Here is a 9101-nt window from a genome sequence, read left to right on the forward strand (position 1 = left end):
TTCTCATGGGAGGTGGGGTGTATGTTGGTTGAGGGTTTTGAACATTTTGGCTTTTGTATGAGAGATTTGGGTGGAATTTGGTGTTTTCATTGTAATAATTAGAATAAGGCGTACCACTGATCTTGTATGCTTGAAAAGCATTTACTTGTTCATTTGTTCCCCTACATTCACTTTGGTCATGTCCCAAAGTTCCACAATTCTCACATATCCCACTTGGGATTGATGAAGATGCCGTCATGGCATTAACATGTTGCTTTGGTGATTTTGAGGCTTCTTCAAGTCTAGCCATAGCTTTTTCGAACATCAAATTGATGGTATCAATGTGAGGACTAAGTTGAGCACCCAATTGAGTAATAGAGTCCACTTCATGCTTTCCTCCTCTAGTAGCCTTGCGAGGTCTACTATATTGTGAATTATGGACCGCCATTTCCTCAATCTTGTTCCAAGTTTGATTATCGTCAACTTCTGTGAACATACCATTTGATCCCATGTTGAGAATGTTTCTTGAGTCTTCATAAAGACCATTCCAAAATTATTGTACCAAGAACCACTCGCTAAGTCCATGATGAGGACATGAGCGATAAATTCCCTTGAACCGCTCCCAAGCTTCATACAAAGATTCTTCATCTCTTTGCTTAAAACTCGTAATTTGAGCTCTTAGCATGTTAGTCTTTTCCGGTGGGTAGAACTTTTTGTAGAAAGCTAGAGCCAATTTCTTCCAAGAGTCAATTCCGACAGTAGCCATATCAAGGCCTTTCAACCATTGTTTTGCGGTGCCAATTAGAGAAAAAGGGAATAAGACCCATCGAATTTGGTCTTGAGTTACACCGGTTTGTGAAATCGCATCACAATAGTCACAAAAAGTCTCCATGTGAGAATGAGGGTCTTCACTAGGCATCCCCCCAAATTGGCTTCTTTCGACTAATTGAATAAATGCGGATTTGGCAATGAAATTTCCGGTTAAGTGTTGTGGTGTGGGAGTACCATTGGGTAGGTTCTCCTCGGTTGGTACGGAATGTGATGAAAATTTAGGCATTGTGGGTTGATTTTGTGTTAGATTTTGTGTTGGGTTCTCCTCACCTTCTCTTGCAAAAGGGTTTACGAACTCAATAGTGTTTGATTGAATATCTACAACCTCACCAATACCTCTTAAAGTTCCTCTAGCAAGTCTTCTATTGTTTGTCAAAGTTCTTTCAATTTCGTGATCAATGGGTAACAAGTTACCTTGTGATCTTCTAGACATGCAAAATATCAAACAACTTGAAAATAATTAGAACAAACCTTGAGGAGTTTTACTTCCCCAAGGCAAAGAAAGACACAACTAATAACAATCTAAGAAAATCTAAATCAAGTTAACACCGTCCCCGGCAACGGCGCCATTTTTGGTCGTACTCACTTGGAGGCTTAGTTTTCGGGTACTTGTCGTTAGGAGCACCTAGACCAAAACAATATTTATAACTTCACAAACAACTCTACTATTAGTAAAGAGGCAAGTAAAGGTCGGATCCCAAGGGACGGGTATTGAAGTAAGATTTTCAATTGTAAGTAGCGGTGTCTAGGGGTGTCACAATTTGGGGTTGAAGTAGAAGATCACTAAACTAAATAGCAATAAAAGTAAACAAGCAAGATGATTAAAAAGGGATGTAAACAATTGATAAAAGGCACTAGGGTGTCATGGGGTCATAGGGGATTCATGGGAATTGATCATACAAACATATTCTCAAATTATAAGCAAGCAATTATTGTTGTGATGGATCGAGTTGGTTTATATCTTACAATCCTAGGAAGGTTTGGGTCACGGAGCCGAATCGATTAGATTATACAACACCTACAAGTCGATTTAATCCTCCCTACTCAACTATATGCATGGTCTAATGAGACTCGAGTTGGTTTATGTCTTACAAGTCTCATTGAAAAGGTAAGTGATGGGTAAAAAATGCAAGGATTCATAGGCTCGCATTTCATCAAACATAACATGTGCATAAGTTGAGATCACAACAAGCAAGCAAATAAACTATGAAAACATATTAAATTAAGCATGAATCATTCCCCATGTTGATTTCCCTAATTACCCATTAACCCTAGTTAAGGAAACTACTCATTCATTATCAAGTTTAGCATGTTAACAAGGTTGTCAATCATATTAACAAGGCAAGACATGATGAATAAATGAAGATAATTAACAATAATTACAAAGGGATTAAGAGAATTATACCTACTAATGATTCCAATAATAAAGCAAAGAATAATAGAAGTACTTGATGATTGATTGGAAGGTTGTCAATCTCCCAATAATAACCCAAATAATCTTCAATTACCCAAAATAAAAGATGAATAAAAGAGAGATTAAGGAAATGAGATTTGTATTAAGACTTGATTAAAAGTTGATTACAAGATTAAGAAGAGATTAGAATGATATAAACTACACTAGGAATTGATAAGAAGAACATGATTATCTAATTAGACTAATGGGGTATTTATAGTGGGGATTAGGTACACAAATTAGGGTTTACTAAGGGCTTAAATGACGATTAAGTCCTTGAGGAATCACTCCTCTCAAAAGAGATGCCGGTCTCCTTTTTGCCTGTCTTTCCAAAATATGCGCATCCTTCATAGAACAAGAAGAAAACAAAAGTTGCTGTAACACAATCCGAGCGTCCAAGGCAGCGGGACGAGCGGATTGTCTGGCTGTTGGACGAGCGAATTCAGTGGTCGGATGCTCGGATTCTGGCCTTCTTGGTCGAGCGTCCCGAGGGTCAAGCCGCTCGGATTCTTCGTCAGTTTCCTTCTTTTCTTCTTTTCTTCCTCCTTCTTCCAACAATCCTCGGGGATCTTGTCGGAGATGCAAGGATCTTTCCTCTTCATTGCCCATCTACTATAATATGTACAAAGGCCTTCTAGTCTTGTCTTCTCTTTGATGCTTGGTCATTGAATTCAATCAATTTAGCTCTATTTTGCCATGAAAATGCAAGGTTTGCACTCCTTTCCTACCAAAGGAACAAAACCTCAAAAAATATGCAAAACAAAGGACTAAAGACAATAAATGACCTAAATATGCACTAAAAAGCATGGGAGCAAGGCTAATTCGGGGACTAAATACGCTCAAATAATGGTCACATAACTACCTTAACCCAAATTGTGACACCATTAGACACAACCATTTGCAATCGAAAATCCTACATCAATACCCATCCCTTGAGATCCGACCTTTACTTACCTCTTTACTAAGAGTAGAGTAGTTTGTGAAGTTATAAATATTGTTTTGGTCTAGGTAACTTTTGACGACGAGTAACAAAACCGATCCGACCACAACTATATACATCCGACCATTTCTTATTCTACGTGTAAGAAACTCAAATGAATTTATAAAGTTAGTAGAGAAAAGACGAGGACCCCTTCCCATTGACCTTAAAATACATTAAGATCTAATCATAATGCAACCAACCGCTTAGTGAGTTGCCCGACTAAACTAGGTGACATTCATTGAGGCAACATTGCTATCACAAAATTTGATAAAACAGCTTCAATATTTTGTCTTTCTTCTGTACATCTTTAACCTGTAACATAACAGTTGACACACTGACAGAATACTTATATGAGGAAAACATGGACAGAAGCTAAAAAAACCCAGAAAACAGTGACAAATTGAGACGACGTGTAAGCCTCTTACAAATCCAAGAAAAGTGAGTTTCTCATCTGAATGTCAAATCCAGTCTTAAAGAACCACATGGACAGGCACTGCTGGGCTGAGTCCAAGTTCCTGGTGGGAGTATTGGGGTAGAATTTATTTTGGTGGCGAATGACAACCACTGAGGTTATATTATGGGATTTCATAAAGCTTACAGCTTTACAGGTTACATGAAATGTGAGATCATTGATAAGAAATACAATTGTGTAGTGTTTGAACGACTCTCGCATTGATTGACACCAGAAACCCCACTGTTGGCCAGAGAGCCTAAGATGCAATCTTGGCAAACCCTGAAACTAATCATAGTTAGGAAAAATCCCAACTCAACTAAGATTAGATTGTCAATAATCCACGATGAATGACGGCTCAAAGAGTGTCCCATTTAACTCTAAATGAAGTCAAAGAGCAGAATGTATCACACAACATAAACACACTGTAAATGTCTAGTATGGATGGTGGCATTGCAGTTTCAATGAAGGAGACACACTGCACAGTGTACATCCAGGTTGTTTCTCAACTTTTTTGAATGGTTTCATATTATTAATTGGCTACTGAACTAAATGCAATAAAACAACTGAGTATGTGTTGACACAATTGATGGATTAACATAAACTTTGATTATATCCATATCATACCATATGGTAGTTATCAGAAACTGTCTTTATATGGGCTATTTGTGTCAATAGCATGTGTTTTTACGACTATTCTTGTGTAAACCGCCTTACACAGGTACTTGGAGGACAGAAACCCTATTAAAATTCATAAACATCCATAAAACTGAAGAATTTCATAAAAGCATCTGCTCCTTTTTGCGTAACTACATCATATAACGAGGATATAAACTAATTCTCCTACTCCGATCATTTGTTTACCTTTTTTATTTTTGGCGGCTGACATTTTTATTGAAGGTGCACAATGGTTAGGATGGAGAGGAGTATAATCTAAGCGCATCCTAAAATCATACACCATACTAATGTTGTCCACAGTCCATTTCCATTGTTTCAGACCAGTGCCTTAATTCCCCTAACAATTAATCTTACTTATAACCGTTGTAACTTTCAACGAAGAGGTGGTATGCATTATGCACCGTCACCCACAAAAAAAGTGTTGGATTTGGATGGTTTTTCACTCTCGTTGTAAAATATTCCCATTTTACAACCGTCATCCAAACATAAAGTAATATATCCTTCAGTTACAGCACATTTTAAACCTCATTTCGAGATTTAGTACGATTAAATGATCGGACGGGACGGAACAGACAAGTTTTAAACCTCCGAATAATGAAGCGCACCCATCACATTGCAATTAAATGCTCCAAAACAGTTGTTATATAGATGACAAAAATTGGACAATTCGCAATCAAACAGTAAAGCAAGCTGAAATTAATAATTTCGAACAGCAGAAATCGAAGAACGAATATGACAAAAAATAACATAATTGAAATGAAGAGTACTGCTACATAAAATAAATTTGGAAAATCATAACGCAAATCTTCAGTAATTGAATGAAATCGACTTTTTATATGATAGTAGCGAAGAGAAAGAAACCTGGAAGGCTGGAAATTAGGGAGACATTGTGAATTAGGCGGGAATTTGTTTCAGACCAACAAGACGAATGTTTTTAGTTTGATTTTGAAGGTATTTGTCGTTTTAGGTTGATTTTGAAAATATTTGTTAAAATTGTGTAGAACATAGGCTTGGGTTTTCCAATCTTGAAACACGAAACAAAAGTTTTTAGTGAGTATGAAAATATAGTCACACGATATCTGGAATCTCATTATATAGCAGTAAACTGTTAGTAATCTGATTAACAATATCATTATTCGCTAAATTGGAGAACATACAAAGATCCCATTGTATATGATTGATATTAATTTGCTTAAAACTAATGTATATAAAGTTTTAAATACATCAAATTATTGTACTCCTTAAATTTCGTATATCATAATCTAATCGTAATCGACCCGTGCATTTTTTTTGCACGGGATTAAAACTAGTTAAGAGTCTAAAGGGAAGCGCTACATTTTCATGGACTCATAAACAACATTACCAGATTATGCATCATACAAAGTTTGTTGAAATTTGTTCAATATTTCTACATAATTAGTCTATACATAGTTGGAAATGTCCACCATTATGTTGGTAGGTGTGGTATTAGATAACAAGTGCAAGCTTAGGTAATTCTTATAAGGAGAACAACCATCATGAACACCATCACCATGACAAGCATAGCAAGCCATGTAAAACAAGATGTCTTTGAACTTTGCGAAAACATATTTGTTGCCCGAACATTGACGTGGCTTGTGCTTGCCAAGCTGTGCTCAACTGCCTGCTCGGTTGAATCAAGTATCTGTACTCATCCAGGATGGGAATGACTAGAAACAATATAATTATTAACTGTACACACTTTAGACAGACATGTACAAAACCATATATGAGAGTTTATAAGTGAGATGGTCGTACTCACTTGGGAGGTTTAGTTTTCGGTACTTGTCGTTAGGAGCACCTAGACCAAAACAATATTTATAACTCCACAAACAACTCTACTATTAGTAAAGAGGCAAGTAAAGGTCGGATCCCAAGAGACGGGCATTGAAGTGAGATTTTCAATTTCAAGTAGCGGTGTCTAGAGGTGTCACAATTTGGGGTTGGAATAGAAGATCACTAAAATAAATAGCAATGAAAGTAAACAAGCAAGATGATTAAAAAAAGGGATGTAAACAATTGATAAAAGGCACTAGGGTGTCATGGGGTCATAGGGGATTCATGGGAATTGATCATACAAACATATTCTCAAATTATAAGCAAGCAATTATTGTTGTGATGGATCGAGTTGGTTTATATCTTACAATCCTAGGAAAGTTTGGGTCCCGGAGCCGAATCGATTAGATTGTACAACACCTTCAAGTCGACTTAATCTTCCCTACTCAACTATATGCATGGTCTAATGAGACTCGAGTTGGTTTATGTCTTACAAGTCTCATTGAAAAGATAAGTGATGGGTAAAAACTGCAAGGATTCATAGGCTCGCATTTCATCAAACATAACATGTGCATAAGTTGAGATCACAACAAGCAAGCAAATAAACTATGAAAACATATTAAATTAAGCATGAATCATCCCCCATGTTGGTTTCCCCTAATTACCCATTAACCCTATTTAAGGAAACTACTCACTCATTATCATGTTGAACATTCTAGCAAGGTTGTCAATCATACCAACAAAGTAAAACATGATGAATAAATGAAGATGATTAACAATAATTAAAAAGGGATTAAGAGAATTATACCTACTAATGATTCCAATAAAAAAGCAAAGGATAATAGAAGTACTTGATGATTGATTGGAAGGTTGTCAATCTCCCAATAATAACCCAAATATTCTTCAATTACCCAAAATGAAAGATGAACAAAAGAGCGATTAAGGAAATGAGATTTGTATGAAGACTTGATTAAAAGCTGATTACAAGATTAAAGAGAGATTAGATTGATATAAACTACACTAAAGATTGATAAGAAGAACATGATTATCTAATTAGATTAATGGGGTATTTATAGTGGGGATTAGGTACACAAATTAGAGTTTATTAAGGGCTTAAATGACGATTAAGTCTTTGAGGAATCGCTCCTCTCAGAAAAATATGCGAGTCTCCTTTTTGCTAGTCTTTCCGAGGTATGCGCATCCTTCATAGAACAAGAAGAAAACGAAATAGCTGTAACACAATCCGATCGTCCAGGAACGGGACGAGCGAATTGTCTAGCTTTTGGACGAGCGGATTCTTGGGTTGGACGGGCGGATTCTCTGGCTTTTGGACGAGCGTCCCTCTGAGGAAGACGCTCGGATTCCTTGTCTTGGACGGGCGTCCATAAGGCAATCCGCTCGGATTCTGAGTCAGCTTCTTCCTTTCTTCTTTTCTTCCTTCTTCTTCATACAATCCTTGGGGATTTCATCGGAGATGCAAGGATATTTTCTCATCATTGCCCATCTACTAAAATATGTATAAAGGCCTTCTAGTCTTGTCTTCTCTTTGATGCTTGGTCATTGAATTCAATCAATTTAGCTCCATTTTGCCATGAAAATGCAAGGTTTGCACTCCTTTCCTACCAAGGGATCAAAACCTCAAAGAATATGCAAAACAAAGGACTAAAGACAATAAATGACCTAAATATGCACTAAAAAGCATGGGAACAAGGCTAATTCGGGGACTAAATATGCTCAAATAATGGTCACATCAAATATCCCCAAACCGAACCTTTGCTCGTCCCGAGTAAAGAGGTGACAAAAACTAGGACCGTTATTTAAACTAACCTAATAGCATAGCCGATATGAGACAATTAGCGGGTCTCACTCCACCCCTTCAACTCACAACAAGACAACCATGAGGTAGGATGCCTTCTTGCAAGGCAAGGTGGGTCTTGCCAAAATGGCGACACATCCAAACATTAAGCGCACAAAATCAAGTAATGGATGCATCTACAAAAGAATAGCCACTTTCCTCATCTAAGTGGCGGAAATTATCTACAAGGGAAGCAATTCAAGGCTACACACTCCTTCATAGATGCAATTTCTTCAAACTACTAAGCCTAGAAGGATACCAATAAATCACCTCCAAATTGTGTCAAACTAGGGTACCTTTGTCCTCTATCGTTAAATGCTTTTGTCAAGAATAGACTCCCTATGGTGTTAGAAACACTGGAGGATCGCGGAATTCCCCCTCTTACCTAGACAAGAAGAAGGGTCGTCCCCTCTCTACCATGCACAAAAATGGATACGATGGATAAACGGATCAATAGATATTTGAGTTTCATTTGGGAGTTTGCTTTTGTTGTTGTTTTTCCCCCCAATTTCTTGTGGCATATAACATTTGAGAACACTTTCTTTTGCCATTTCTTTTGATTTTTGGCAATTCAACACTTGACAACTTTTCAACTTTTTGCATTTTTCTTTTGAACATTTTCAAAGTCACCCCAATTAGTAACGAGGGTGCCTTATATTTGAAGCATAGGAGTGTTTTTTTCATTTTTGTTACTCCTCTATTCTTTTGATGCATTTTGCAAACTTTCTTTCACTTTTCATTTCATTTCTTGAACTCAAATAAATTTCATTTTGTGCCCATTCCCTTTGATGACAAAATGTATGGTAGAACATGGATGAATGATGGTTGCATGGTTTCAAGGGTCACCTTGGAATAAACGGTAGCCAAGGAGTTATCACACCACAAGGTACTCTTGACTAGGCCTTAATCCATAGGTCAAAGGATACTAGCATGACACATCCTAGGGTGTTTTACAAGTATTCTAACAGGCAAAGTCTTAAGAAGAAAAAGCATCTACTAGGGCCTATATACACTTGTCAAACTTCCCAAGTAGACGGTTTCGCAAAATGTTTCTAACATGCAACTACATGCCATGATG

The 9101-nt window shown here is 37.1% G+C and overlaps 1 non-coding gene across 1 annotated transcript; it reads left to right on the forward strand.

Annotated features, from left to right (window-relative positions):
• The first annotated feature begins 557 nt into the window (after positions 1–557).
• LOC141610389 (small nucleolar RNA R71) lies at positions 558–664 on the forward strand. The gene has a single exon (XR_012528299.1). It is a non-coding gene; the product is annotated as a small nucleolar RNA R71 (small nucleolar RNA).
• Positions 665–9101: the final 8437 nt, after the last annotated feature.

Source organism: Silene latifolia, chromosome 10, assembly GCF_048544455.1.
Source record: "Silene latifolia isolate original U9 population chromosome 10, ASM4854445v1, whole genome shotgun sequence".
NCBI classification, from domain to species: Eukaryota; Viridiplantae; Streptophyta; class Magnoliopsida; order Caryophyllales; family Caryophyllaceae; genus Silene; species Silene latifolia.